The following is a 22,488-nucleotide window of genomic DNA, read 5'->3' on the forward strand; positions in this document are numbered from 1 at the left end:
TTACATGTGGGATATAAACCTAAAAGCAACAAATGAGCAGGACAAACAGAGACTCATGGACTATAGACTAGTAGTTACCAGAGGACCATAGACTAGTGGTTACTAATGGGGTGGGGGAGGAGGGGAGAGGTAGATCGGGTAAAGGGAGCCAACAAATATGTGACATTAAAGAATTAAAAAATAAATGAATTAAAAATAAATAAATAAAAATAAAGCAGGAACATCAGAAGGACTTGGAAAAATAAACCACCTTATTTTGCCTCTATAATTCGTATCAATGTCTATTCAATTTTTCTGCATGTCCTTCGTACATAAGTATTTGGTATGTGTATAGAATAAGTTTTAGTCATCGTCCGCCGAATATACAATTTAGGGTTTTACTTTTCTTTCATTATAATTATCTCTTAAGTCAGGGGTTTGAAAATCTTTCTGTAAAGGTCCATATGGTAAATATTTTAGGCTTTTCAACCATACAGTCTGTGTCACAGCTACTCACCTCTGCCATTGTAGCAGAAAAACAGCCACTCGAGATACAGAAGGGAATGGTACCAGTGTCTTCCAATAAAAGTTTATTTACAAAAGTAGGCAGTGAGGTCGATTTGGTCCAACTTAGTCATAATTTGCTAACTCCTGTCATAAAACGGGCTCCATGTTCACAATTTTTAATAGTCACATAATATTCTATCTAGTAGAGACACTAATTTACTTGACTATTACTCTACTGCTGAGCATTTCATTTTTTTTTTCTTTCTGTGGATGGGTGTTAAAATAAAGTGCTATTATAAATATTATCTTAGTGAGAGATAGTCTTTCTCAGTCTGGATCAGTTTTCTTAACAAAAATTTAAATGTGAAGAATCCAATATCTAAACCAAAAGGGGCCAAACTGCTCTAAGGGGGTTAATTTTAACACTATCAATTATTACCTGTTTCTGTACAACTTTGTCAACATCAGATTTTAGTTTTACTAGTTTAGATGATGCAAGTAATTATTTGAGAGAACTGTTCCCAAATCCACCTTCTATTGGTGAGTTATCTATGGCTGTAGGATGCTGAATGGCTTGCATTAAATCAAACATCCAGATAATGGGAGGGCTCATGGCTGGACTCGGTCTTTTGTGCACCGTTCTTCCCTTCAATATGCTGCCTCATAGGAGCCACTGCTCTCAATGAACTATCGAAAGAAAACAATACACATTGTTATTCCTTCTTTGTCTTAAAACTGTGTCATATTAGTCATTCTGATGTGCTGCGGCTCATTTAGAAATATCACAAGATATGTAGAAAGACTGGGGACATAGAGTAGTCAAATATTTTAGTAAGTCCAATTTTATAACTGATATTCCTAAGTAAGGTAGGACTTAACCACTGGAATATGGCCCATGATAGGCTGCATTCCCAGAATTTAAGGGGAGGTACTGGAATATAATCAAGCATAAAATTTAAAAGCCATTGCTAAGGATAGTGAAATAGAAGTGTTACATTTTATTATTTTATTACTACTTTACTTAATGGATGAAAATGAAGTAGTGCTTAAGAAATGGGAAAGGAGTTCAACCTTTGATACGGAAACAATATTCCAAGTGAGTCACTTTACGATATCCAGTCTTTCTGTCTGCTGGTCTTTGTGGATGCTGTCACCTGCATCATTCCTTCCACTTTGTGTTACACCTTGCGCAAAACAAGTCAATACATACCTTACATATGCCATGTCAGTCCAAGAACAATAGAGATAACTATTGTGGTATGGAGCCAACTGAAAGGGATGAGAAAGTAGCTGGATTTGTGTAGGTCAGCAGGGCACCATTAATTTGATCCAGAAGATAATGGTGGGGGATGAGAAGCATTTACTTAGCGAAAGTGTAACATCCACAGGGAAGGAGACTTAGCAACAGGAGCTTAGCAACAAGGCAGTAAAAGAAGAGGTAAGCGGGTTTTCTAGGAGATACGTGGGGCACAATTTTTAAAAACCAAAAGCAAAAATCAGCGAGAAGCACACACACTAACAGACAGCCCCCATCTACCTGTATTAACTGGACGTGAAGGTCAGGGCTGGGCTGGAATTCAGAACAGGTCTCCAGCCCTATGTGCTCCTAAGTGTTTATATGGGGTGTGTGTGCAAGTACTGAGTGACCAAAATACTTCCTAGGAGACACTACCTGGATTCAAATTCCAGCTCTAATACTTGCTAGTCGTATAACTTTGGGCAAGTTACATAACCTCTCTGTGCCTTAGTTTCTTCATCTATAAAATGAAGAATAAAAGTATTTATCTCATAAGAGCTTTAGTGAAGATTAAATTAGTGTATGTGTTTGTATACATGTATATACATGTATTCATAAAAGTGTTGGTTGGCACACAGTGCCTAAGGACTGCAGAGGTCTGAGGTATCATCGAGCCAGGTGAAAACTTTTCAACATCTATTCTGTTTGTTGACTCTTTTCTTACAAGATGTTGGTAATGGATAAAACAGTAAAAACAGTTTTATGATGCCCTTATTTGACACACCAATTTTATATGTGTCATAAATTGCCATCGTATTGCTGTATGAAAGAGTGAATACATGTTAAATATGCAGATATAATTTATATTAGAAAACATAACCTACATTTGATTGATTAAGCCTAATGCTCTTTCATTAGTACTGGCCTTTAGGTTTTCATCGATACTATCAGAAACTCACTGGCAGTATATATTTTTTATTTTAAAAAAGGCTATAAAACCCAAGAATTTATTAGTCAATAAAAGATCGACTTTATTGAGCAATCACTATGTGCAGCATAGTATCTTTTTTCTCAATACAGAAAGGACTGCCAATAGCTTCAAAATATTGGCTCAGACCTTGTTCTGTGGAACACTACAGCGGTTATTCATTCCTGACTCTCAAATAAGATTTAATGAAACTGTATTCCTATTGTGAGATTCTGAAAAATCATTTAGTTTTAAATACCACTAAATTCACATCAGGCAGATGGATAAACACTAGTATCCCGTCAGTTTGGTTTATATTTCATGTCTCCAGAAAGCTGTCATCAAGGCAGTATGTCTAATGTTTAGCAACAACGAGTCAAACAAAGGCTCACTTTCATTGAAAATGATGCAAATATATAGTTATGTTTGAGACATCTCCATATTAATACTTCTTAGGCTTATAGGGTTCTACCAATGATGTTGTCTAAATTCTGCACCTACAAAGAAAATTTTGTATCTTCCTTCATCCATCTCATTTTCCTTCTGCTTGACATGTCTCAGCACACTCTCTCCCAATCCTTCTCATTTATTTTTCTAGGCTCAAAATCACCAAGTCCTATGAACCCTTACTCAGATGCCAAGGGAGAATGAATATCCACCTACCTACCCCAATAGATAGCAAGCTTTTTAAGAGCAAGAGCTGTCTTGTTTTATCTGGCTCAGAGGCTGGTACTTAGAGAAGGAGATGATGCTTATTAAAACCAAGGTAATTGTTATAAGCTGAATTGTGTCTTCCCCCAAAATCCATATGTTGAAGTCCTAACCCTCAGAATATGACCATTTTTGGAGACAAGATCTTTACAAAAGTCATTAAATTAAAATGAGGTCATTAGTTAAGTTAAAATAGGGGGGGTGCTGATGCAATATGGCTAGTGTCCTTTTAAGAAGAGAAGATCATGACACTGACACGTTCAGAAGGAAGGTGACATGAAGGCATAAGGAGAAGATGACCGTCTATAAGCCAGGGAGAGAGGCCTGGAACAAGTCCTTCCCTCATGGCCCTCAGAAGAAAACTCTGCTGACACCTTGATCTCAGACTTGTGAGCGAATCCAGATCCAGAACTGTGAGCAAATACAATCCTGTTGTTAAAGCCATCTGTCTGTGGTACTTTACTATGGCAGTCCTGGCAAATTCATATAGCACTTCCTGTTCCCTCAGTTTCAATGGGCTTCCTCCAAATTTTGGCCTGGTCAGCTAACATAAGCCTTGCCTTGCCTTGCCTCTCCTCTCATAGAAACTCATTAGTTGCTATTTGCATGACTTAATTCCACCTTAAATTTGCCTTGTGGTATTTAACCATCCCCACATCATTACCAATATCATTTTTTATTTGGCCCTTGACCCACCACTTTTCGCAACTTCCTGTTCTCAAAATACCCAGTTTTAAGGCCCTGAGCATCCAGACCCATTCCCAGCCTTGAGGAGGAGAAAGGTAACTCCTATTAGTAGAGCACAACTCCTACTGCCAGGCATTCTGCCAGGTCTACCATGCTCCCGTTATCTGCTCCTCCTCTGAAGCCAGTATGATGCTCTCAGCCACTCTGGATCGTCTTTTAACTTTCACATGTTCAGCTCTCCGCTTTTGCCATTACTGCTTTACTGGAATGTGGGCTTCTGTGGGTCAACACAGTGCTTAAATTCAGGTATTTGAATATAGAGTGTTCAATAAAGGTTTGATGACTGAGCTGAAGGGAACTGATCTCATTCAGGGATTTTTTAATTCACTACTCTAAATTAATATGTACAATTAAGATTGGAAAATTGAGTTTATCTTAAATAGAACACTTCTGCCCTTGATTGATGTACATGTTCATTACCAACCACTGACGCAAGAAGCCAAATTCTCAGGTCTCTAGTCTTAGGCTTCAACCTATGATCAGTTTTTCTTTCAAAATTCTAAACCCATGTAAGAAAGGAAGCCCTGAGTGACTTCAGAAAATCAGATATCTCACCTAACCAAAATTAATACATTCCTTTATTATTTCCTTTTGATTCTGTTCTAATTGTCCCTAATGTCAGGATCCCTCCTTTAATAAGCTTTCTCTGTTTTAAGTAAATTAAATATACGCTTACTCTTAAGAATGACAGTAAAACTATGGTGCCATGTTTCTGATGCATAATGAAATATTTCTTTTCTATAACTCAAAAATGTCATAGAATTCATTGACTGGTTGTCATTTTAAACATATTTTCATTTCAATTGTGTTGAGTTGAAGAAGATCAAGGAACAGATCTTTTTTTCCTTAAATCAACAGATGTTTATACATATGTAGCTGAGAAGTCAACGTATGAACAATTAGTGGTAAGAAAAAACGTTCCAGCCCTTGTTAAGCAACATACAATGAGAAGACTTACAGTCATAAACAGCGACTTTGACTTGGGAAGGATTATAATTTCTCTGTAAATTGAGAGATGCAGACATCAGTGGGTTATGAATACTTTTTGAAGAAATACACAGAAATGTGACTAAAAGGGACAAACTCTAAAGTAGAATATAGATGAGTAGAACAAAACGTTTATACAAGTTTTCAGCCACAATATTTGCTCACAAGTAGTCATTCTTATTAAAGTGGTGAGACTGTGGGATGGTAATACAACTTCATTCTTATTACTAAAGTGTTTAAATATTTTATAAGTGCTAATTCCCAAATAAGTCACCATATATAAATGTCAGATGTTAAAAAAAAATGAGTTGAAGTTCATAAACCCACAAGATGTAGAAGCATTACAGTTAAATTGTTGAATAAACTTACAAATTCTTATCATAAAACTAGGTTTTGACTCTCCTTTTTCACATATACTGATGCTGCAAAACTAAGCATGAAATACTGAAATAAAGACTGCATAAATGGCTGTAGAGAACAGGAAAATTCTTCTAAAGAATGATTGTTTAGACTACTTTATCAATACTAGACCTAGGCTCCTCTGAGCTGTGGGAGCCACAGCAATCAGATCTGATGGTAGTAAAGCCTGACGACACTCAGACTGAAGACTCCTTCAAACTCTTTCTGCATATACTCACACTCATCTCTTTCAGCAACCTGGCTACACTTGAGGCAGCTTAACACTTCCTGGCACTTTTCAAGAACCTTCCTCTTATATCTTCTTTAATGAACTTAAGTCTGAAAGTATTATTTTAAACCATTTGCATGCCATTGAACATGTGGGATTCTATGGTGTTTCTTATCTATTGACTTCATCTTCTAATTTATATTTTTCTGCTTCTCTTACACTCTGGTCAATATCATCTTTACTGAAAGTTTTTATTGTTAGTAATGTTGATTTTGTTCTTCCTGCCGGTACTTCTGTCTGCAGCACTTATATTGATAACGATACTGGTGTCTACGTCAAAGGTCACGTGGATTTTAGGAATGCCACATTAGTAAGCAAAAGGATCCCAGCAGTATGAACTTGCCAAGCAGTTTTTCTTTTCTTTTAGTTAAAGACCTTTCTCCCTCATACACTTTCAATAAGACAGTGTTCTGGTCATCAAAGTAAGTTGTGAACACTTGGGTTTGCTTTGTAGGAACGTTGGTGTTCTTCTTGATAAGGGATGTCACATCTTACATGCCAATTCAATGTCCAGATAGAAAGGAGTAACATCAAGGAACAGGAGATCTTGTACATTATGATTTGTTACCCAGGAGAATAGCTGCTTATGCAGCTGCACCATACGTCACTGCCTCCTCAGGGTTGATGGTCTTCTTCAGCAACTTTCCATTTTAAAAAATCTTTCGGCAATTTTTAGAACTTTGGGATACAAGTGGAACCAACCACCAGCACAAATTCATTAATCTGGCTTTTGTCAAGTTTGGCATCCTTCAGATATTTCTCTACCAGCTTCGAGGTAGCACAGAAGTGAAAAGCACTGAGCTGCTAAAAATGGGCTCAGGGAATGGCAGTGTAGAAATCCACATCCTTCTAGAATGAATTAACTTCAATCTTTGCATGAGCAAAGAAATAAGACACAATTCACCTACTCACTGGGAGTCTGGAGGCAGAATACTGCCTGTTTGTTGGAGGCTATCTCCTTCTTGTGTTTGCATTTGAACTCTTCAATCAGGTGATTCACCATACAATTATCAAAGTCCCCACCACCCAGCTGAGTGTTACCAAATATGGCTTTTACTTCAAAGATGTCATCCTGGATGTTTTGGATAGATAAATCAAAGGTGCCTCTACCCAAGTCAAAGATCAGCACATGTTCCTCTGTTTTAAAGTTTCTTTTCTTTTTTCTTTTTTTTTTTTAATCCAGGCCATAGACAATAGCTGCTGCAATAGGTTCTCATTTATGATTCTCAGAATATTAAGATCAGTGATGGTCCCTGCGTCCTTGGTGGCCTGACACTGTGAACCATTTAAGTAGGCTGGGGCAGTAATTACTGCATTTTCTACTATTGTTCCCCCTAAATAGGCTTCAGCAAACTCTTTCATCTTGCTTAGAACTGTGGAAGATGTCTCCTCTGGGGAAAAAAAATAGTATTCCCTTTATATTCTACAACCTCTTGGTTCTTAGCAACCTCATTGATGAGATGCTCACTTTGTGAAATCTACATAACTTGGACTGGTACAGTTTCCTCAGTGATTGGCAATGATCTCTACTTTTCCATGCTAGAAGACTCCTACACACGAATATGTGGTACCCAGTTTAACATCTATTAGCAAACGTCTTGATTAAACAAAGAAAAGAGAGAAAATGAGGCAGAAAATAGTTTAAAAGAAATCAGTGTCAACAATAGCCACTTGTAATTAACCTCTACATGAGACCTATATGCTGTATTTTCTCCACCACCTCCCTTTTATTGTATTTTGTTCCTTATGTGGGTCAAACTCAAATATAAATGGATTCAGTTTTACAACTTATTCAGATGGTATTGTGTTCCATTTGTTTTCTATTGTTTGCAGACCTCCACTGCACTCGGTAATAGATGCCGGCTTACTAACTGATCACCAGAATTCTGAGAATGATATAAAATCATGATGGCAACCAACAAGCCTTCAGAACTTTGGAGTCATAATTTTGGCTTCTCTCATGCCCATATCTAATTGCTTTCCAAGTCCAGTCAATTTTTCCTCTTTATATGTGTCTTTTCTTTTCCCACTACCACCACTTTAGTTCAAACTTTTATTACTTCATGTCCAGATGATAACAGTAGCATTATCACTAGTGTATCTCCTTTCTCTGATTTAATGACTTATTCATCACCATCATTCATTTATCCATCCACCTTCCCATTCAATCACCATCAATCGTGTACCTGCAATTTGCTAAATACTGTTAGAGGCTGAAAGTAAAGAGATGAATTGAATATGGCTGCTATCCTCTAGGAATATGATCATGTTGACCATTTTAAATTATGCCTTTGTCACACTAACCCTTGATCAAAACTTGTTCCCCATCACCTACTGAATAAAATAAAATAAAACGGATCTAATTTACCTGTCCGACCAGTGTGGCTTATGGAATCAGAAAGACACAGAACCAAGTCTTGACTCTGCCATTTGTAGCTTTATTAGTTTATTAATGATTAGTCATGCTTTCTAACCTCTCTGGTCCTCAGTCTCCTTACCTCTAAAGTATACCTGCCATTGTGGCGCAGTGTAGGTGCTCGTTAAAAGTTCTTTTGCCTTTCTTTGTCTTTAAATAATTGGTATGCCCAAACATAGATTCACATAGAATCAGAATATAACAGATTCTAGATGTCATCAAATAAAGCTCCCTGATTGGACAATTGGGGAAACTGAAGTGCAATCTGGGAAATGACTGGCCTCTGGTATCATGGGAATTTTGGAGCAGCGAAGATCTGGTAGCTAGTCCCCCAGACTTCCCATCAAAGCCCTAAATGGAAGAAGCCAGGAAATGTTTATGGGGAAAATTTGAGGGCAGGTAAGCAAGGGCCATTCCTGACCAGAAGTGTGTTTAGCTTGATGATCCAGATCAAATATGTTCTTAGTTTTAAGTAAATTAAATATACTCTTACCCTTTGAACAGTAAAAGACTATTTTTGTTTTTCTCCTAATGTCAATGCAAAAGTTACTGATGAACGTGACAAATTAAAAGCATAACAAATACTTAGCCAAATGACATTAAGGTAACTCACACAAGAGCATCTCCACTGGAGGTAAAGATGGAACTGAGATATTAGGTAGAATGAGAGGGGAGGGAGTCACCAAACTATAGGTTAATTCTAGGCTGGTTTTCAGAAACCACTGGGTCTAAGACATTCAGATGACAAGTAAGAAAACTAAGGCCCAGAGAGTCCCAATTAACTCAGCAATGAAAAATAATGAAAATTTGCCATTTGCAACAACATTGGCGGACCCCGAGGGTATTATGCTAAGTGAATAAAGTCAGACAGAGAAAGACAAATACTGTATGACTTCACTTATATGCGAAATCTAAAAACACAAAACAAATAAACAAACAAAACGAAACAGAAACAGAACCAGAGATACAGAAAACAAGCTCATGGTTGCCAAAGGGGAGGAGAGGGAGAGGATGGGTAAAAAAAAAAAAAAAAAAAAAAGAGAGGGATGGCCCAAGATTGCACAGATTCTTACAGACAGAACTGGAACACCTGACTTTTTAATATTTTGCAATTATTCCATTTGACTCCACTGGCTGCTCAAACAGAAATGTGTTCATCACTTAGCATTTATTAAATACCTCCTATATGCAGATCGCTGGGCAGAGTGCCAAAGAAAAGATAAGTTGACAAGTAATATCTGGCTGAAGGCAGGTAGAGAGCAGAAAGGAAGACAAGCTGTTCAGTTGTTCCCTGTGTGCATGCACCTCCGGTTGCACAAGCAAAATATATAAATGTCTGTAGTCACAGCCAGCCTAAGCAGGGTGACTCCAAAAGAGGGTGTTACACTGTCATTTAAAATTAAAATTTAATAAGTTATATTCAGCATGAGTTGAAAACATTCATAAATTTAATGAAACATCTAATTAAATATTATATATGCAATAGTATGAAACAGACTGAGAGAAACCTTAAGAGTTATTTTTATGCTTAAATGCAATTAGTAAGTAATGTTTTAAAAACAAAACTCTCTTGAACTGCATAAAGTTTTTTTCTAAAGCAGAAAATGTTTATTTCATAAACCAACCCTTGTTTTCAGGGATTACATGTTTATTTTGCTTTCAATGCTAAGTAGTCAGCTGAACTACAATTTATAACAGCCACCATGCTGTCAGTCTAGACCGACCCAGCCAAGCCTGGTTTCATGCAGAATGCTTACATGGCAACACTGTCAAGTATTTTGTTGTGCTATGATGCCCAAATGATTCCATGTTAGCAGGCTCTATCACTGGGGTGGGGGGGGGGACTACATTTTTATATAGGGATGTGACATCTAGTTTCATTTATAATCTTTCCTTAATATGCTTTACTTATCCTATAATTGTGGTAAAGTTATCCTTTACCCTCTTCGAGTAGCCATTAATGAAATATCTTCTGAGTTAATATGTCAGCCAGCTTTAAGCCCAATATTCAATGTAAAGAAAAAAGCTCAATTTGAAATTTGATGATTTGCTAGAAAGCTCATGGAGCACAAGTTTGGAAGTATTTAAGCCATAGATCACAGCCTGAGTTTAAAGTACTGCTCCCCAACTCTCCTCTTAGCCTCCGACTTACTGTAGAAGTGACATGCTTACTGTGGAACAAATCATCTCTTTCCTAGCCCCAACTGCCTGAGAGTTCATTTAATCTAGATGAAATATTTTCAGATTTCCAAATGGCAGAAATGGTGAGTTAAAGCCTTGAACTCTACGAAACATTTCATTTCTTCAGCTGAGTGATGTGTACACAGGTAATCCCTGTTATTATTCCTTTTACAAGTTTGATAGTTAACTAACAGATCCATCTATTTGAGGTTCATAGATATAACCGGTTCTTTAAAATATAATAATTACCATAAGTACTGCATTTGGTAATGCAAGAAATCTAGGCAACAAAAACAGATTACTTGCACGCCTTCATTCAGGATATGTCATTACCTACTACATTCTAAAAAGTGAATTCTCTATTGAAATCTGCAGGGTTTTGCTAATAAATATGGTTGTATTGCCTCCCTCCCTGTGTGAGTTTGGGGCTATTACCCTATGCCATTCATTTTCTTATATCACTTAGCATACACCAGCTTTACTTTTCTTCCAATTCAACTATTCCTCAGTCCTTCATACAGTCCATCAGCAGGTGTATTATCTCTAATTTTTTTAAAAATGATGATTTAGTCGTAGGGAGAAAAAAAACCTGATTAAAGATCATAAATTGCTTAGGAACATGAGAATAATGACCTAAAATTTATTATAGAAAATTATCGCACCCATTCTGAGTCTGAGGAAGAAAATCAGTTGATTTTCTTTCCCTTTTCCAGAGAAAAATGTGGCTCTGGAAAAGCTAAGGAATGAAATGGAGATAATTCACACAGCTCTATCTAACCAGAAATAAGAAAGGAACCATCGGAGAAAATCAGACTTATGAAAACTGTTAATAAAGAATGTCGAGAAGTTCCAAGAAACCTACAGGTATTGCTCTTAGTCAAATATGTGTCAAGTTTTTACATCTAATAATCTGGTATGAATTAAAATGTATTTATGCATATAGATGGTGTATTTGACTATACTGCAGAAGTGGAAAAATACCCTATTGCTTCACTTTCATGCCTATTAAAAAAGAGAATTCTGAAGCATGATTCTCTAGTGGACATGCAGTGGTTGGGATAGGGGACTATCAAAAGCGATTATTTTGCACCAACCAGGCTCACACGTGTGTATCTATTTGACTTTCAGAAATTTTGTAGGTCCAGAGGACCTGCACATGTGTCAATTCATAAGGTAAAATGTGATGAAATACTTCAAAGTATTTTACAAATGTAAAATTACTATAGAAATGAAATATGTTATCATTGATCTTAAGATTATAGTAAATCAATTTCTGAAATATTAAGCATACATTTATATATATGTATACAAGCACATACATACATATATATAAACACACATAGATATGTATGCAATTATTCTTGGACACAAATTAAACTGTTAACATTTGAAAACAGTACTCATTTAAAAATACATGAAAATGTAGTATAGCCTGTCAAGGCAAAGATTACAGGATGAGGGAGGGCACATAAAAGGTTTAAACTGCATAGCAATGTTTTATTTCTTCAGCTGGGTGATGTATATACACAGGTAATCATTCCTTTCATCAGTGTGATATTCTTAATAGATATTATTTTAAAAATAAAGAATGCTCTATTCTAAACGTGTATGGGTATTTGAGGATAAAAATAAAAAGGAAAATATATAACTGCTGTTCAGCTACAGAACAGAACACAAACATACACTTTCACACAAGCACACCTATACACAAACACGCAAACACACACATGCACACACAATCACCACATGGTGTAATGGGATGAGGAAAATTGGAATCCTGTTTCGGGCTCCATCACATCTTGAAAGGAGTGCCCTTATACAAGTCACTTAACTTTGCTGAGGTCCAGCTGACTTGCCTGAACGTGGAGTTTTTAATACCTAGACAGTCACTGTGAAATTATTAATATAATACAGACAAAGTACTCTATAAATTAAAAACCCACTATATCAAAACTAAGGTGTTATGGCTTAGCAGTAAGGACAGCGGATGCCAATGTGATAAAGAAGGCCCTTTTTGCCTATCCAGTCACTGCACGGAATGCTCACCTGGAGCCTGAAATCAAATTAGAAGTTGCCTATTGTCTACAGCCATGCCACCCTGAACAATCCCGATGCCCTCTGATCTCGGAAGCTAAGCAGGGTTGGGCCTGGTTAGTACTTGGATGGGAGACCACCTAGGAAGACCGGGTGCTGTAGGCGTAAAAAAATAAAAAATAAAAAAATAAGGGATTGCAAGCTGACAAGGTCCTTGCAATCTGTGAGGTCAACCAAAGGTTGCCTCATCTAAAAAAAAAAAAAAAAAAAAAAAGAAGTTGCCTATGTACATACAAAAGGATCATTTCATATTTGAAATGATCCTATCTTTCAAGATGGTGCTTTCTTAAGGTGTGACTGCAAAAGTGGCTGCATCAATTGTAACTTGTGTTTGTGAATGGGATATGAGGGTACACTCTCCCTAAATCAAAGGCCAACATCAGACTGGAGGGAGTCAGAAGTCTATCTATAGATCACGTATTTACTGGACTTAATCATATTCTGAAAATATATTTTCAAATATTTTATACAAATCCCTAATCTTTAAAGCCTGCCGAGATCTTATATTGCACATTTTAGAGATGCAAAGACAAGTTCAGCAAAATCAAATATAATGTTAAGGTGATGAACATCCTCAACCGCTGTGATCCAGGCCACCGAGATTTCTGACTCAGGATAGTGTGATAGCTTTCCAGCAGCTCTTGCTGCTTCTGCCTGTGCCCCTACTGTGTTCTCTACACTTGTCATGCATATCCCTCTAAAGCAGTGTTTCTCAAAGTGTGCTCCTTACCCATCCACATCAGAGTCACCTGACAAACCTTATTAGATAATGCAGATTCCCAGGCCCCAATCCCAGAGCACCTGCTTTCATAGGTCTAGGGTGGGACTGAGCAATCTGCATTTTGGCAACACCCAGGGGATTCTCATACTGCTGACATGGGAAAACTGCAGAAGTACAAGGAATATCGCGATGCCATTCCTCCATTCAGACACCTTCCAACTGGCTATCTCTGTTACTCTCTAAAGGCCAAAGGAGGCATCATGGCCCATGAGGCTCTTCATGGCCCAGCTGATCCCATCTTGTGCCATACCACGCTTTTTCTTGCTTACTACCCTCAGCCATTAGGAACTGTTTGCTCTTCCTAAGCTCTTCTGCCACAGGACCTTTGCACTGACTGTTTCTACTGCCTGGAATGCTCCAATGCTCCCATCTCACACAGCTCATCCTCTTACTCTTTTCAAGTGTCATTTCAAGGATTACTTCATCTCGGAGATGCCTCCTTTACCATCTCATACTGACTAAACCCCTCCTACCTGGCTTTATTTGTATTCAAATAACTTATCATAACCTGACATTTACCTGTCTGTCTCACTTCACTTCAACTGAGACTCTATGACAGAAGGAACACTACCTGTTACCCACGTTGCCTACAGTAGTGTTTAGCACTCAGGGGGCCACTAATAAGTGTTTGCAAAGGTAAATTAAAATTGGAGGTTTCACTTAAAATATTTTTATTTTTCAATCAAAAGAAATCTTTGGCCTCCTTAGGAAAAAAGTGGAGATCCAGTATCCCGAGCCTGTCTTTCCACACAGGGATAATTGGGTGAAACAGCAGACCGGTGGCCCCTTCAGTAGAAGACATGTTTACTCACAAGCACCCACGTTTCCTACATTAAGGTTGACAGCAGGCCCGCTCTACTCCTTCAGCTCAGACGTCTGATCCTTGTAGGCTCTCCCCTGCAATCTCCTCCCTTCCTTCTGGCAATACCTTTCCTCCTGTTCTCTCTCTCTCCTGCACTCTCCCTTCTTCCCTCCCTCCTACATTCTCCATCAGGCTTGCGCTCACTCGGTTTCCTTCTTCCAGTCCCTCTCCTCCTGTGCGCATGGTCCATTTTGCAGTCCCCCTTCCTCCTTCCTACCAGTATTCTTCCTCTAACCCAATGGTTCTCAATCTAGGTGTTTTTGCCTCCCATACTTCAGAAAACATTTCACTGAGTAGAGACAGTTTTGGTTGTCACAACTAGCCACAGTAATGCTGCTGACATCTGTTCCACCGAGACTAAAGTTGCTAGTAAACATCCTACAAAATCCTACAATGCATTAGGACAGTCCTCTACAACAGAGAATAATCTGGAGCACAATGCTGAATTTGAGAAATCCTGCTCTAGAGATTACTACCTCATACTAAACTTCTCTGACTCCATAAAGTTCTACCCATCTCTAACAGAAAAAAAAGGGAATAACTTTCTTTCCTTCTCGACTGACAACAGAATATAGAAGCAAAGAAGTTTTAGTATGGACGTTACAATATATTTTAAATAAAAAAATAAGCCCCCGAGGACCTGAATAGACATTTTTCTAAAGAGGACATACAGATGGCCAATAGACATATGAAAAGATGCTCAAGGTCGCTAATTATCAGAGAAATGCAAGTCAGAATCATAATGAGATATCACCTCACACCTGTCAGAATGGTTATCATCAATAAATCAAAAAACAAGTTTCGGCAAGGATGTGGAGAAAGGGGAACCCTCATGTGCTTTTGGTGGGATTGAAAACTGGTGTGGCGACTATGGAAAACAGCATGAGGCTCCTCAAAATATTAAAAATAGAACTACCTTACGACCTAGAAATTCCACTTCTGGATATTTATCAAAAGAAATTCAAATCACTAATTTGAAAAGATATATGTGCCCCTATGTTCATTGCAGCATTATTTACAATAGCCAAGATATGAAGGTAACCTAAATGACCAACAGGACATGAATGAATAAAGAAGAGGTGGTACATATGTACAATGGAATATTACTCAGCCATAAAAAGAATGAAATCTTATCATTTGAGACATCATAAATGGACCTAGAGGGTATTATGCTAAGTGAAATAAGTTAGAAAAAGACAAATATCATATGGTTTCACCTACATGCAGAATCTACAAAACTAAAATGAACAACAACAACAAAAAAAAAACACAAACTTATAGGTACAGAGAACAAATTGATAGTTGTCAGATGGGAGGGGGGTTAAGGGGATGGGTGAAAAGGAGGAAGGTATTAAGAGCTACAAATCATCAGTTATAAAAATAGTCATGGGAATATAAAGTAGAGCATAGGAAATATAGTGAATAATATTGTAACAAATATGTATTGTATTGGATGGGTACTAGATTTATCAGGGTGATCGCTTCATAAGGTATATAAATGTCTAATCATATCTTGAGCACCTGAAACTAATATATTATTGTATGTCAACTGTAACTGAAATAACATTTTAAATAAGATGCCATTGGTTTAAACACTGAGGTCACAAATATCGGTTATGCTTCATGATATTCAGACATTAATATGTTTCTATTAGATTTTAATGAACACTGGAAAACCCTCATAGTGAAAAGACTAGAAGAAAGTATAACAAAATATTAACCATGATTAACTCTGAACTATAGTATTATATATTGTAGGAGAGGAAGAATAATTTTCCCTCTATCCTTCAAGGTTCTTGGCTGAGGTCATCCCCCGCCCCCTTGCAATAAAAGATAGATTAATAGGAGAAAAACAAACAGAAGTTTAATAACACGTATATTTAACTATTAGACCAGCCAAAAGAACCCTGAAAGATTACAGGAAAATTTCTTCCTCCCCCACAGTATGAAAAAGACATTTTAAAATTTGTCACATAAAACTTTCAAAATAAAAAAGAAACACTTTTGATATGCCAACATTGGCTTTTATACTGAATCAACCATTGTTTTTTTTAACTTAGAAAAGCCTAAAAACAGTAATTAAAAATTATTTTTAAACTCTGAAAGCTGTGAGAAATTTGAGCATGTTGACATCATAGATTTCCAAGGTTAGCTCAATCTGCAAGCAGTATCAAAAAGAGCATCTTAAAATCTGTCTTCTTAAAACTTAAAAAAAGAAACACTTTTGATATCTCAACTTTAGCTTTTATCCTGAACTAATCAGTGTGTCAAAATCCTAAAGTTAGACCAAGAATTGCTGAAACAGATCAGTATCAATGTTTTAGGTTGTGATATATTTAAGAATCGTCAAAACTCTGGAAGCTGTGAGAAATTTGGGCAAGTTAACGTCATAGTTTTCAAAAGTGAGCCCAATTTGCAATTTCATTACCAAGCATTCTCACAACTAGACATGAACTCGCTAAAGAAATACATTAGAGAAATCTCTAATTACAGATGACAAATAAACAAACAAACCTTTAGGTCAACAAGTAAATGTCTTCTATTAAAGGTATTACACAGCAACGTTCGCTCTTATCTACATGCTCTCTCACCTTGATTTGGGCATCTTTAAGAACATCAAAGTTTTCAACATTCTTTAGGAAGCTGAGGTTTTCAGGATAGTAAGAAATTGTCACGGTTTCATATAAAATAAATGTCAAGTTGGATAAGAACTCATCTTGTTGGTTTACACCATTTATCGTAATCAATTTAATATCACTTCTAGGCAGTGTGGCACAGCACTGCATAAACAATACGATAATTGGAATTCCTCTGCTCCTTGAATTAGTAAGCAAGTTACAGTGTATATCAATCATGCATAATGACTCTGAAGCATGGCTTGATTATATTTCATTTGCATAAGAATTTTCTGTAATTTTTTTAAACTGATCATTTTTAATTCAGAATAGATTTAAATGCCACAGAACTGCTGCTCTCCTCCTGAAATACTAAGCAATCTTCTTACATAATACAAAAATGCTAATCAATTTTTTTAATGCAGATTCTGGCTTGTTAATGAGTTTTCACCTTTCTACATGCTGTCAAATCTCATTACACTGTCACCTTTCTAGGGTTCACAATTGGAGTACACATTTATATGGTTCAATTTTAATTGCCACATTATTTTGCTCCTTTTATGAGGGACACATCTTTTAAATAATCTTTGGATCGTCCAATTTGAAGGATATTTTGCTCACTTTGCATTCTTTAGTTTATAAAACCCCTACTATTATAATTTACAGAAATATTAATTCAAACATGTTTTCTCATAAGCCAAAAGTCTGAAGAGTAAAAATGAAACAAACAGGAACCAACAAACATAGATCTAGAAGTTAAATTACGAGGTAAAATGTAGAAATAAAAATAGTTTATTAAAAACAATAATTTTGAAACATAATCTACTTGGGAATTATTACATTAAAATGATTATTCATAAGATATTCAGAGTATAGCATTTTCTTGAATTTCATATATATATATGTGTATATATATACACATTCTTACAGTAGTCAAAGATTTTGTAAGATTTTCATGTGAAACATGTTAAAATCTTTTAACAGAACAATTCCAAAGAGTAGAAATCAAGACCAGGGTGAGGCAAGTGACTCGTTTTTAAAACACACCATGTACTGACAATGACTTTTTAAAATGCTTAATAGGAAAAAAAAAAAAAAGAAAGAAAGAAAAGAAACAATAGTCTATATGGGAGAAGCTGGCACTTAGTGGTGAAAAAATGAATTTAACTTGCTAAGTAAACTCTTAGATCTAAGTCTCTAAGCTAAGTATCAGCCCACTGGCTAGAAGAAACAGTTCCTGAAAGATCTCATTACCACACATTGAATTTTCTATTCTTTCAAGGAAAAAAAACATATTCTCCATCAAGGTATCTTTTTCCTCCCCTCTAAAGAAACTAAAATTTCCATGGAGAAAAATCTCCATGATAAAAGGATTTACTGAATCATTCTGAGACATTTTTTTCCACCTGTAAATTCCTAGTTTAGATGGTACAATGAATACACATTCTCTCAGGAAAAAAAAAATTCTTTTGTTCACCTGTTCAAGTGCACAAAAAATTTTCTCTTTTGTTCACCTGTTCGAGTGCACATCTAATTCCTAAAATGTATTGATTCACTTTCATTCAATCATATAAAGCTTCTAAAAACAGAATATGCATATTCTTTGAAAAGTGGCTCATATGAAATTATAATAAACTGTTTCACAATTCAAAGATCACAAGATTCCTGACATTTCCTAGGAGGAGATTCATCCTTGGCACAAGATCCAAAATCTCCTGTTTAATATAGCGCAGCAAGGACAAACCAGCTCTGTTCCCTCCCCTAAAAATCAGTATTGCTTACCATTAAAATAGATTTTAAATAAATTACCACTAAGGCATTTGATAGTGGGGTTATAGGTGATTTTCAACAATAAGCCTGTTGAAAATTTGTAAAAGAAACAAAGTGAAAACTTTAAAAAGCAATGACAAAGACTAAACAGTAAAACAATATAAAACACAGGGTGGGCAACAGACAACGAATTGTAAGTTTCTGGAGCCTTTTTGTGCCGAAGGGTAGGGCCCTCCCATAGCGACAGGAAACCCGGGGTATCCAAAGTAACTTTATGTTATGCAGTGCTTCCTACGTCAGTACAGCCAATGATGAGGCCATACAGGTGCTTACAAAGTAGAAGCTTCTTTTCTAACAGATTAGCTAAAACACAGCAGACAAAATACAACCTAAAGGTAAAGGTAAAGAAACAATAATGGACTTCGAAAGCTCAAATCGTGAGACTCTAGAGGTCAGTCAAATTATAACAAACTCAAACTTCGGAGTAAAGAAAAAGTATGGTTACAGTGTAGGTAAGAGGCAAGAGAACTAAAGTGTTAAATCGAGCTACATTCAGAGACTGCAATATGCTGATCAGCCCTGCAGCCGGGCCAGGAGGACTCCTGCAGAGAGAACAAAGGAAGATTTCTGCTGGGGTTGCTAACAACCCATTTCCTCACATCCTGAAGGAAAAACAGGAAAAACAGAGTCTTTAAGTGGTGCCCTACACAAAATAAAATCGTTCATTCCCTATGGCTATAACCACGGGGAACCAACAGAAAGGCTGAGAACTGCCAACAAGCTTTTCAGGTTACATACTCTACCCCTTCCCCTTCCTCACTGTAGGTCCATAATTTTTTTTTAAAAAAAAAACCTGAGAACTAAAGAACGATGCATAAACTGAATTCCCTGAACACTCTGGGTCCCTCTCACTCTCTTCCTCTGAGAGGAGACCACACTGTGGAGCGTTACACCTTTTCTAATCAACTTTCTTTTCGACTCTAACTTTGGCATGTGTGTTGAATTCTTTCTACATTCCCGTTCAAGGACCCTCTTCTTCTCTCCGTGCAGGGCTTGGTCTCCCACTCGAGTATATTTGCCCTGTCCTGCATCAGGTATGCACTCCCCTATCCCACAAAAGTAAAATCACCAGATGCCAGGGAGGTGGCAAATTTCACCGTACCCTGCCTTGACTAGCCTACTCCATTCTAAATGTTCTGGAGCCTCTGTAGAGTCCTGCCCCCGCCGCCTCTCTCACCTGACTCCTCGAGGCTTGATGTTGGGCCCAGCGATGATCCGGCTCTGCACCTCAATTCGCAGCCACACTCCAGGTGCGCAGCAGCCACCGGTAGACACTTATGCTCCGCCCACCCGCCCCGCGCCTGAGTGTGCGCCTGCGCTCTTTCCCAAATCCACCTGGACTGCCCTTCCTTCCTTCCATTCTTCCACATGGGACGTTCTAAAACAATGTTCTCATCTCTATCTTTTCTTGGTATTGTTTTTCATCTCTCAATTCTCAAGTGTCTCATTCTTCTATTTTTGTCCCATTTCTCACCCGTTCTAGGTTCATTCTTGCTCCCATTCTTTTATCTCGCACTATTATTTTCTCATTTCCAAAGCCCCTTAGCTTATTTCGTCTCCTTATTTCGTCATTTATTCTCCATAAATGTTCTTATACTATATTTTACATTATTCTTGTGTTTAATCTCATATTTTCAGCATATTCTCTACATTTGACTTTATCTTTCACATTTTCATTCTCAATTGCATTTTACCATCCCATTCCTTCGCATTAAACTCTAATATTCTTTCATTTTCACATATTCTCTTTTCCTCTTTCTCATATTTATATGTTTCTATTTTCTCACTGTCTCATTGTTTTTACTCTTTTTTTTACAGCATCACAAATTATACTTTATTCTTTAATTTTCTGTTTTCTCATTCTTTTCATTATGTTCCCACACTCTCATTCTCTCCCATATTATGTCACATTTCTCTCTCATACACTTTCACACTTTCTCTGTAGTACTTCTTCCTCTCATTCTTTAAAATACGTGTTTTCAATCTGTGGTTGGGAATACACATACGTGGAGGGCCTACTTAAATTATATTTGGATTTTCAACTGCGTAGGGTCAGGGTCATTGCCCTTAACCCTCCCCACTGTTCAGGGGTCAACTGTAACTGTCAGATCTAACAAAGTTAAGTAAGAAAAGGTTTACTCTAGTGTTCAGATGCCTGTTGGTAAATGAAATTACTGGTTAGTGGTCAATGCAGGTAAACAGTGAAGCCAAGGCTGTGAAATCTCAGATGAAATAAAGGTGAAGACAAGCCTATCCAGGGACAATAACTATGTTTTACAATGGAGCTGGCCTAGCAAGAGCCTTTCATTAGTTGTCAACAATCATACCACTGAGTTACAGAAGTTTCTGGAAGAAATAAGGGGCTAAAGGAATCTCAATTCAAAGTACTCAACCAATTTCACTTTAAGCACATTGTTTCGTAACAAGATCAACAAGATCGACTAATCTCACTGAGGGTTCTTACAATCTAACAGGCCCCAACTAAGTCACAAAGAGGCCCAATCCTTCCATTCCCTATGTGTCCACTTAAACCCTTTCCCTATACTAGTCCAGTTAAAAAGTCTAGACTGAATAAAAGCTTTTTGACAGCAAAAAAAAAAAAAAAGTCCAGACAGATGAGAAAATAAAAATAAATATACTGTTTGGAGATGGGAAATAGATCATTGCAAGCATCCTTAAGCCACGGGGGTAACTAAAAATAATAATAATAATAATGGTTAAAAAAGTAAAGTTTAAGACAAAGCTGTAGATACATATAGTTCAAATTGCAAGAACCAGATGAAGGGAAAAGAATGAGATCTGGAGAAAAATAAGTTAAAGGATCATATGAGAAGAATGCTTCAGGAGTGTCCCAAATTTTCAAATTATTTTTGAGATAATTTGGTGAGAAAAATATGGTGTAGACTCAATTTTGCATTTGACCACAAGGAAGACAAAATATTCCAAGCAGAGTTTCAGTGAAGTCAGAGGATGAAGCCACAATAGAGAAATTCAAATACTAGAAGAAGAGAATCTACATAGATTTATTCTTATAGTCGATTGTATGAATCAGGTAAAGTGTAAGTAAAGATCAGTCCTCCTGCCCAGTGTCAAATAAAAACAAACCTGGACTTAAGTAAGGAGAAATTTATTCAGAAGAACTTTTACAAGAAAAAAAAAAAAAAACTCCAACCTCAGATCTGTAAGAGGCTCAAAATCAGAGAAAGGCTTTTCTTATATAAGGAAGAGTAAGCTAGGCTAGCAGGAACTTCGTGGGGGAGAGGGACAGGTGATGGGAGTGATTAGCTTGGTAAAATCAGGGTGCTTTGAACAGGAATTTTTGTTCTATGTAGTGAACCTATTCTTGATTCTCAGAATGAGCTGTTAAGAGGGGAAGATTCTATACCTTGGTGCTTGCTCAAGCTTTGAGTGAGACAGATTTCAGAGGCCTGTGGGGAGGACAGAAGCCTGACTAAAATTTGGTCAAGCCCAGTCAGAGGGTAAATAATCGACGAGGACTTGGTCATCACCAGTAAGTTAACACTACTCTTATCTGCTCTACCTGGAAGCCTCCGGTGGCCAATCTGTTCTCAGCAGAGTACTTAGGCTAACCATTCCATTTTCAACATTTATTTCTATTTCACTCAACAAATCTTTTTGGAACCTATTGTATATCAAAGCTGTGTCTTACTCGTTTTTCTGTTCAAGTTCACCTATGGAAATTGAGATTAAGCTATCAAAGAAAATGCACAAATGTAAACAACATTAATGATTAGGAAAGCGAAACATCTTACACTGCAGATGACAAAAAGGAGGCTTAGAACAGTGAGGTTACTTGCCCACAGCCATATCACTAACTAGTAGCAGAATCAGAACTGAACTCTAGTTTTTAATCCTTAACCATTCT

General features: G+C 37.0%; 2 pseudogenes; one reads left to right on the forward strand and one right to left on the reverse strand.

Moving 5' to 3' along the window:
* Nucleotides 1-5,699: 5,699 nt before the first annotated feature.
* On the reverse strand, nt 5,700-13,439 carry LOC102894944 (annotated as a pseudogene).
* Nucleotides 12,501-12,619, forward strand: LOC112471398 (annotated as a pseudogene).
* Nucleotides 13,440-22,488: the final 9,049 nt, after the last annotated feature.

This window comes from Pteropus alecto, unplaced genomic scaffold, assembly GCF_000325575.1.
Source record: "Pteropus alecto unplaced genomic scaffold, ASM32557v1 scaffold309, whole genome shotgun sequence".
Classification (NCBI taxonomy): domain Eukaryota; kingdom Metazoa; phylum Chordata; class Mammalia; order Chiroptera; family Pteropodidae; genus Pteropus; species Pteropus alecto.